This window comes from Saimiri boliviensis, chromosome 11 (assembly GCF_048565385.1).
Source record: "Saimiri boliviensis isolate mSaiBol1 chromosome 11, mSaiBol1.pri, whole genome shotgun sequence".
NCBI lineage: Eukaryota > Metazoa > Chordata > Mammalia > Primates > Cebidae > Saimiri > Saimiri boliviensis.
In genome coordinates, this window is record NC_133459.1 from 50,311,533 (window position 1) to 50,320,650 (window position 9,118).

At 42.4% G+C, this 9,118-nt stretch overlaps 1 non-coding gene across 1 annotated transcript; it reads left to right on the forward strand.

Annotated features, from left to right (window-relative positions):
* The first annotated feature begins 8,168 nt into the window (after positions 1-8,168).
* On the forward strand, positions 8,169-8,309 carry LOC120366282 (U4 spliceosomal RNA). Its single transcript, XR_005581009.1, has one exon. It is a non-coding gene; the product is annotated as a U4 spliceosomal RNA (small nuclear RNA).
* The last annotated feature ends 809 nt before the right edge of the window (positions 8,310-9,118 follow it).

Below are 9,118 nucleotides of genomic sequence, written 5' to 3' on the forward strand. Positions count from 1 at the left end.
AAAAAAAAAGAGAAACGTGATAGATGTGCACATGAATGTATATATAGACAGTTGTGAAAGGAAAGAAAGACCTAGAAGATGTTGGGTTCAAATCCTGACTCTGCCACTTGTGTGATCTTAGATAAGTCCTAAATTCTTGAAACTCTCTTAATCTTGATTTTTCTCATTATAAAATACATTTATCATAAGAATACTGTGAGGATTAAGTGTCGTTATGCTCAAAGAGCACTTATTACAGAGCCTGGCCCAAAGTACGCAGTCAAGAGCTATTGGTACACACAGTATAAAGATCTTGGCTTTTTTTTAAACTAATTCACCAGTCGTGGCTGGAATAGGTGATTTCTTGATAAACCTCAAGGTGGAGCTAGAGACACAGAAGTGGGTGTCTTGTTCTTCAGCAAGAATGTTCGGTCTTAAGGGCGAAAAAGAAGCAGCCTTTTCATCTGAATTTTGCCTATCTCCCTTTAAATTATCACCCATGTTCCTCCATTATGACAGCCTTTGGGATTTTTTGTTTGTTTGTTTTGGGTTTTGTTTTCAAAAAAAAGAGTCAGACAAAGGAGCATTCAGTAGATGTTGTTCAGGTTTTGGTTTTGTTTTGTTTTGAGACTAGGTCTCACTTTGTTACCCATGCTGCAGTACAGTGGCACCATCTTAGCTCACTGCAGACTCTACCTCTGGGGTTCAAGCAATCCTTCTGCCTCAGCCCCTCAAGTAGCTGGGACCACAGGCCTGAGCTACCACACCCAGCTAATTTTTGTATTTGTTGTAGAGACAGGTGGGGGAGGTGGGGAGGATGTGTGGGGGATGGAGTTTGGGGGAGGTGGGTGTTTTTGCCATGTTGACCAGGCTCAAGCAATCTTCCCACCTTGGCTTCCCAAAGTTCTAGGATTACAGGCATGAGCCACTGCGTTCGCCCTAGAAGTTCTTTAATATTGTGAATTCACTTCTACTTGGAGAAAATATTACTTGGTACCTAAAAGATGACTATATAGTTTTGAAAAAACACACTTTATTACACTTTATTTTCTTTTTTTCTTCTTCCTTTTTTTGGTCTGGAGTGCAATGGCATTATCTTGGTTCACCACAACCTCCACCTCCCGGGTTCAAGCAATTCTCCTGCCTCAGCCTCCCAAGTAGCTGGGATTACAGGTGTGTGCCACCACACCCAGCTAATTTTGTATTTTTAGTAGAGAGGGGGTTTCTCCATGTTGGTCAGGCTGGTCTCAAACTCCTGACCACAGGTGATCTGCCCACCTCAGCCTCCCAAAGTGCTGGGATTACAGGTGTGAGCCACTGCACCCGGCAATTACACTTTATTTTCTTCTCATTTTTCAGCCCACAGGCTAAAAGCAGCTTTTGTCTACATTCCACTCATGTGACTGATTTCCCGTCTGTCAAAGCCCAGTCACCTTTCCAAAAGGAATAATTGTCATAGCTCCTATATTTTCCATTGGGTCCCAATGCAAATAGGACTCCTAGAAGTCTATCTTAGCATCCCAGGATTCCAGGAATACAGATTAGGCTTCAGTAGTTTTCCAATGATCACTTTGGAGGTATACATTGATAACCTCATTAAAAACTCAACTTTCAGTACCATCTTGTAGGCTAAGTACCTACCATGTATAATTAGAATCTCATGAGAATCACAAAAATCCATTTAAAAGATGAAGTACTACCAAATATTAGCCTCAACATGTCACTACTTTCAGGACTCAGAAAATCATTGCTACTGGCCAGGCACAATGGCTCACGCCTGTAATTCCAGCCACTTAGGAAGCTGAGGCAGAATCACATGAACCAGGGAGACAGAGGTTGCAACGAGCAGAGATTGCACCATAGCACTCCAGGCTGGTGACAAGAGCGAGACTCCGTCTAAAAAAAAAAAAAAATCGTTGCTACAGAAACAGAGCTTAGATTCTCCCAAAATTTAGCTGGGTAAGACAAACCCCTTCATTTCTTTTCTTTTCTTTTTTTCTTTTTTTTTTTTTTTTTTTTTGAGATGGAGTTTCGCTCTTGTTACCCAGGCTGGAGTGCAATGGCGCGATCTCGACTCACCGCAACCTCCGCCTCCTGGGTTCAGGCAATTCTCCTGCCTCAGCCTCCCGAGTAGCTGGGATTACAGGCACGTGCCACCATGCCCAGCTAATTTTTTGTATTTTTAGTAGAGACGGGGTTTCACCATGTTGACCAGGATGGTCTCGATCTCTTGACCTCGTGATCCACCCTCCTCAGCCTCCCAAAGTGCTGGGATTACAGGCTTGAGCCACCGCGCCTGGCTAAACCCCTTCATTTCTATGTTTAAATAAAGGATGAGTAGGAAATAGCCAAGTGAAGGAGAATGAAAGGGGAGAAGGATCATTCCAATCAGAGTTCCAGGACACGAGAAAGGTCAGAGAAAGGAATGCTCTTGTAAGTTTGAAAGTAATTACATAGGGCTCAACTGGAAAAGTTGAAAGGAAAATGGCAAGAGTTAAAACTGGAGGGGTGCCGGGCGCGGTGGCTCACGCCTGTAATCCCAGCACTTTGGGAGGCCGAGGCAGGTGGATCACGAGGTCAAGAGATCGAGACCATCCCGGTCAACATGGTGAAACCACGTCTCTACTAAAACTACAAAAAAATCAGCTGGGCGTGGTGGCGCGTGCCTGTAGTCCCAGCTACTAGGGAGGCTGAGGCAGGAGAATTGCCTGAACCCAGGAGGCGGAGGTTGCGGTGAGCCGAGATCGCGCCATTGCACTCCAGCCTGGGTAACAAGAGCGGAACTCCGTCTCAAAAAAAAAAAAAAAAAAAAAAAACTGGAGGGGTAAGCGGAGATAATTACTAAGCCTTGCATTTTATGTTGTCTAGACTTTATCCTGAGAGAAATGGGGAGCCACCAACGTGCATCAGATGAGGCAGGACAAGATCATTTTCTGCTTTAGAAAGATCATTCTGGCTGTAAGACAAAGAATGGAGGAGGGCAAGGCTAGGTGGAAGATGTGCTAGATATTTTCTGTTTTCATCTCCAGATACAGTAAGTCCTCAATGTCATCGATAGGTTCTTGGAAACTGTGACTAAGGGAAACAACATATAAAGAAACCAATTTGGCTATAGGCTAATTGATATAAGTAATTAAGTTCCTATGGCATATTTCTGGTCACAAAACATCACCAAACATCTAAATAAAGATCCAAAACACTTCTAATATTAAACCTTGAATGTGAGCTATACATACATTTAAGAAAGATTAATAAAAATTATAAGATAATTATTTTCCCAATTATTCCAGGTAAGGATTACAGGTAGCCAGAGCCTATCCCAGCACAAGGGCACAAAGCAGAAACCAGCCCTGGACAGGATGCCATTCCCTCACAGGGTACACTCACACACACGCCACACTCACTCAGACTGGGACCATTTAGACATACCAGCTCACCTAACGTGCACATTTTTGGGATGCGGAAGGAAACCAGAGTATCCAGAGAAAACCCACGCACTCATGGGGAGAATGTGCTGACTTCACACAGACAACGACCTTTGCCAGGAATCAATTTTTTTCATCAATGTTAAAAATAAACTTTGTTGAACATGACATTATTCAAAGACCTGCCATACCCCCTCTACTCTATCTGCTGCGTATCCTAGAAGTTTGACCTATGTGGGCTCCTGCTGGACTCCTTTGCCCTCTGGCTTTTTGTTGGGTCCAACACTAGGAAATAGCAGTAGGAGATCAGAGGTCAGGGGAAAAGACAGGTCCAGGAATTTATCCCCCAGCTCCCTCCCTAGTCAATCTTTGTGTGAGGACACTTCTCTCCACCAAAGGTCACTGCTTTTAGCAGGCAGCATCTGCCACACAACTGCCCTCTTCAGATTCTGATAATCAAATCACTCCCACCCCATCCATTCAGACTTTTGGGTAGTGATGATTAACTAGCTGTTGCTCGCTGGCACTGGGGAAACTTTGTATCCCTTTTTGGTCTCCCTAAACTCTGCACACATCTTGTAAATGATTCCTTTCTTAAGCACTCCTCAAATTAACTAGTTTGAGCGTGCCATCTGTTTCCTGCCAGGACTCTGATACAGAAAGAAATCAGTAACAGTATGGTAGCTAGCATTTATTGCCTCCCAGGCATTCTTTTAAGCTGTTTATGTATTTTTTCATTTAATTCTCGCAGCAACTCTAAGAAGTATCCCTTCTTTACAGATGTGGAATCTGAGATATAGAGAGATTAAGGAGATTAAGTCATTTTTCCAAAGATGCACAGCTAGTGAGCCAGAATTCAAATCTACAGAGTCTGCTTCCAGAGCCCATGTTCTTAACTACTATGCTCTTCCGGTGAAGTAAGAGTTGATGGTGAAAATTACAGCAATATCAACAGAATGGAGAAAACTGAAGAAATTTAAGAAAGATTGTTGCTAATTCCAGGAGGATCAGTTGGGATCAAGAAGCAATGAGATGCATTGGTTATGAACACAGATTTTTTTTATTTTTTTATTTTATTTTTTTTTTGAGACAGAGTCTTGCTCTATTGCCCAGGCTGGAGTGCAATGACACAATCTTGGCTCACTACAACCTCTGCCTCCTTGGTTCAAGTGATTCTCCCGCCTCAGGCTCCTGAGTAGCTGGGATTTGTAATGGTGCCTGCTACCATGCCCAACTAATTTTCGAATTTTTTTTTTCTCTTTTTTTCTTACACATTGCTACAAAGTCATGTCCAATACATATTTTTTATCTTTATCATATATATATATATATATGTTGCATTTTAGGTTTTGTGGTACATGTGAAGAGCATGCAAGATTGTTGCATAGATACATACATGGCAGTGTGATGTGCTGCCTTCCTCCCCATCACCTGTATCTGGCATTTCTCCCCATGCTATCCCTCCCCAACTCCTCACCTGCTGCTGTCCCTCCCCTAGTTCCCCCCCGAAGACCCCAGTGTGTGACACTCCCCTCCCTGTGTCCATGTGTTCTCATTGTTCAACACCCGCCTATGAGTAGAACATGCGGTGTTTGATTTTCTGTTCTTGTGTCAGTTTGCTGAGAATGATGGTTTCCAGGTTCATCCATGTCCCTACAAAGGACACAAACTCATCGTTTTTTATGGCTGCATAGTATTCCATGGTGTATATGTGCCACATTTTCCCTGTCCAGTCTATCATCAATGGGCATTTGGGTTGGTTCCAGGTCTTTGTTATTGTAAACAGTGCTGCAATGAACGTTTGTGTTCATGTGTCCTTATAATAGAAAGATTAATAATCCTTTGGATATATACCCAGTAATCGGATTGCTGGATCAAATGGAATTTCTATTTCTAGGTCCTTGAGGAATCGCCACACTGTCTTCCACAATGGTTGAACTAATTTACACTCCCACCAACAGCATAAAAGTGTTCCTATTTCTCCACATCCTCTCCAGCATCTGTTTTCTCCAGATTTTTTAATGATCGCCATTCTAACTGGCATGAGATGGCATTTCAATGTAGTTTTGATTGCATTTCTCTAATGACCAGTGATGATGAGCATTTTTTCATATGTTTGTTGGCCTCATATATGTCTTCTTTTGTAAAGTGTCTGTTCATATCCTTTGCCCACTTTTGTTTGTTTTTTTTCTTGTAAATCTGTTTCAGTTCTTTGTAGATTCTGGATATTAGCCCTTTGTCAGTTGGGTAGATTGCAAACATATTTTCCCATTCTGTTGGTTGCTGATTCACTCTAATGACTGTTCCTTTTGCTGTGCAGAAGCTGTGGAGTTTGATTAGGTTCCGTTTGTCTATTTTGGCTTCTGTTGCCAATGCTTTTGGTGTTTTCGTCATGAAGTCCTTGCCTGTGCCTATGTCCTGAATGGTTTTGTCTTGTCTTTTTTTTTTTTTTTCAAAGTAGAAACAGGGTTTCACCATGTTGGCCAGGCTGTTCTTGAACCCCTGACCTCAGGTGATCCACATGCCTCGGCCTCCCAAGTAAAGTGTTGGGATTACAGGCATGAGCTACCACACCTGGCCATTATAAATCTTTATTCATAAATCTACCCAGAGAAACAGAGGGGCACCTGTTGGAATTTAGAAATGTTAGCTCTAAAGTGCCATCCTCTGTGGCTGAAGACACCCCTGAGATCAAACCAGGCCTTCCTTTCCTTTGGATGCCCACTGTACTTTTGTTGTTTTTATGGCTGTCTTTAACTCTGATATCACATTTATTGGTTTATATGTCTCCCTCCCTGCTGAGTTCCACTAGTCCTGATTCATACCCTTATCCTTATTTACTTTCATCATATGAAGCACATAGTAAGTGCTCAATAATATTGTTGAATGAATGAATGACTCAGTGCTCCTAGAAAATTATTCCCTGAGCTTCATTCCAATTCTCCTTCCCTGCTATCATGTAGCTGAGAAAATTACTCTGCTGCTTTATTGATTAGTCTTATTTATTCACAAAGTCTGGTGCACACTAGGTGCTTAGTAAAATATTTGTTAAATGAATGAACTAACATCAAGAAATTACAGTAAATTGGCAGCCTAGAACAGTGGAGGATGTGGAGTCAGATTAGCTGGATTCAAATCCTGGTTCTAATGCTGTGAGACACTGGACAAGTTACATCTTCTCAATGAGCTCCAATTTCCTCCTGTGTGAAATTAGGATAATAGAATCTCTTATAGACATAAACGTAGTGTGAGAACCAAGTGAGATAATACTGGCTGGCTCATAGTCAGGGTCTAACAAATGTTATCTACATGGTGCTGAGAATCAGGGAGTTGCTCTGGGGCTACTATCCATTCTTTCCTTTTTTTAGGTCAGTGCACAAAGTCTAGTGCTCAGGGCATTACTCTGAACCTGGGCCCCCTAACAATAGGTTGCAATTTGCTGAGATCGCACCACGGCACTCCAGCCTGGGTGACAGAGCAAGACTTCATCTCAAAAAAAAAAAAAAAAAAAGAAAGTATGGTAGTAAACAAAACAATCCATTTTAGGAGTAGTCTTGGTTAAAGTCCTAGTCCCTTGAAAGCCAGACCTAGCCTTTGTGACCACATTTCTGTATATTTGAACTGCTTTGCACTAGGCAGATACTCATTACATGTATAATTGAAGCATGGCTTGCTGATCCATGTTCTTGATTTTCTTGCTGCCCTGAATGAACACCAAGGCCTGGGGAGTATGATTTGCCTATTGTGATGAACTGCGTAAGTAAGAATCAAAAGGAAAGGGATGAAAGTGTGTGATCCTGTTATGGGCTGAACTGTGTTCCCCCCAAAATGCATATATCGAAGCCCTAATCCTCAATGTGACTATTTGGAGATAGGACCTTTAAGGAGGTAATTAAGACAAATGAGGTCGCAAGGATGGGGCCCTAATCCAATATAACTGGATTGAGAGGAGAAACACCAAGGCTACATATGAGGACATAGCAAGAAGGTGACCACAGAGAGAGGCCTCAGAGAAAACCAAACCTGCTGACACCTTGATCTTGGACTTCCAGCCTCCAGAACTGTGAGAAAATAAATTTCTGTTGCTTAAGACACAAATTCTATGGTATTTTATTATGGCAGTCCAAGCAGACTAATACAGACTCTATTCCATTTGCTAATGAGAGTAGTTGGTGGTACGCGCCTGTAATCTCAGCACTTTGGGAGGCCGAGGTGAAGGGATTGCCTGAACCCAGGAGTTCAAGACCAGCCTGGACAACATGATGAAACTCTATCTCTATACGAAAATTAGCTGGGCATGGTGGCACACACCTGTACTATCAGCTACTTGGGAGGCTGAGATGGGCAGATCACCTGGGCCTGGGGAGGGAGAGGCAGCAGTAAGCTGTGATTGTGCCACTGCCCTCCAGCCTGGGAGACAGAGTGAGACTCTGTCTCAAATAAATAAACAAATAAATAAATATGGGCCAGGCATGGTGACTCATGCCTATAATCCCAGCACTTTGGGAGGCCAAGGTGGGAGGATAACTTGAGGCCAGGAGTTCAAAACCAGTCTGGCCAACATGCTGAAAACCCAACTCTTCAAAAAATTTAAAAAATTAGCCTGGTGTGGTGGGTTATGCCTGTAATCCCAGCTACTCTGGAGGCTGAGGCATGAGAATCATTTGAACGTGGGAGGTAGAGGTTGAAGTGTGCACTACTGCACTCCAACCTGGGCAACAAAGTGAGACTCTGTCTCAAAATAAATAAATAAAACAAAAAGTCAACTTTGCACAGTGGCAGTATCACAGCCAATGAGATTTATCTGAGGCACAATTATTGCTAATTGAAAACTTTTCCCAATACCCTGCTGTGATGACTTGCAATATAGTCAGCATTGGCAATTTTTGACAGTCTCTCCGGAGACTGAAAACAAGAGCAACAAGAAAAAGTCTGACAATTCCTTGACTCTCTAATGGACTGGGGAGGTCCAGGGCCAATGTTATATATCCTTTCAGTCAGTGTCAAACACATACCTGTCGAGCACTATGTGTCAGCACCGTTCCAGCTAGAAAGAAGAGGAAACTCTCTGCCCTCACATTACTTTCTAGTGGTGTTTATTATATTTTATTTGTAACTTTTACTATGAAATATATCATATGCTCAAAAGATTGTCTGCAATGTACGGGACCATGTTAATGAATAAATACACACTTACAAACAACCTAGTGTAAGAAATAGAATATTACCAATACATAATGGGTCCTCATGTGGCTTTTTTAATTTCATCTTTCCCTCCCCCACAGAGGTAATGCCCCTCCTAAATTTTGTGTTAGTAATTCCCTCGCTTTCCTTATAAGTCTTACCACAGTGTCTGTGTATACCTAAACAATCTTCTATTAGTCAGGGTCCTCCCAGGAAATAAATGGCACGCTCAAATTAAGATAATCTGAGGAGAGTTTACTAAAGGAACTATTTACAAATGTGCAAGCAGGATATAGACTGTGATAAGAACACAAGAATAGGACATTATCCTGAGACTGGAAACAGGGCTCTTACCATCCAAGGCCTGAAGAGGAGAGGAGGAATTGGTTATGGGAAGTCAGAGACAGAGTGGGCTGTGGAAGGGGCCATCTGATAGAAGCCCAGATCTACAGTGGAGGGAATCCAGCCAACCCACAGCAACCCCCAATGAGATCAACAGAGAATAAATCCCTGACCCATCTCTCCTTTAG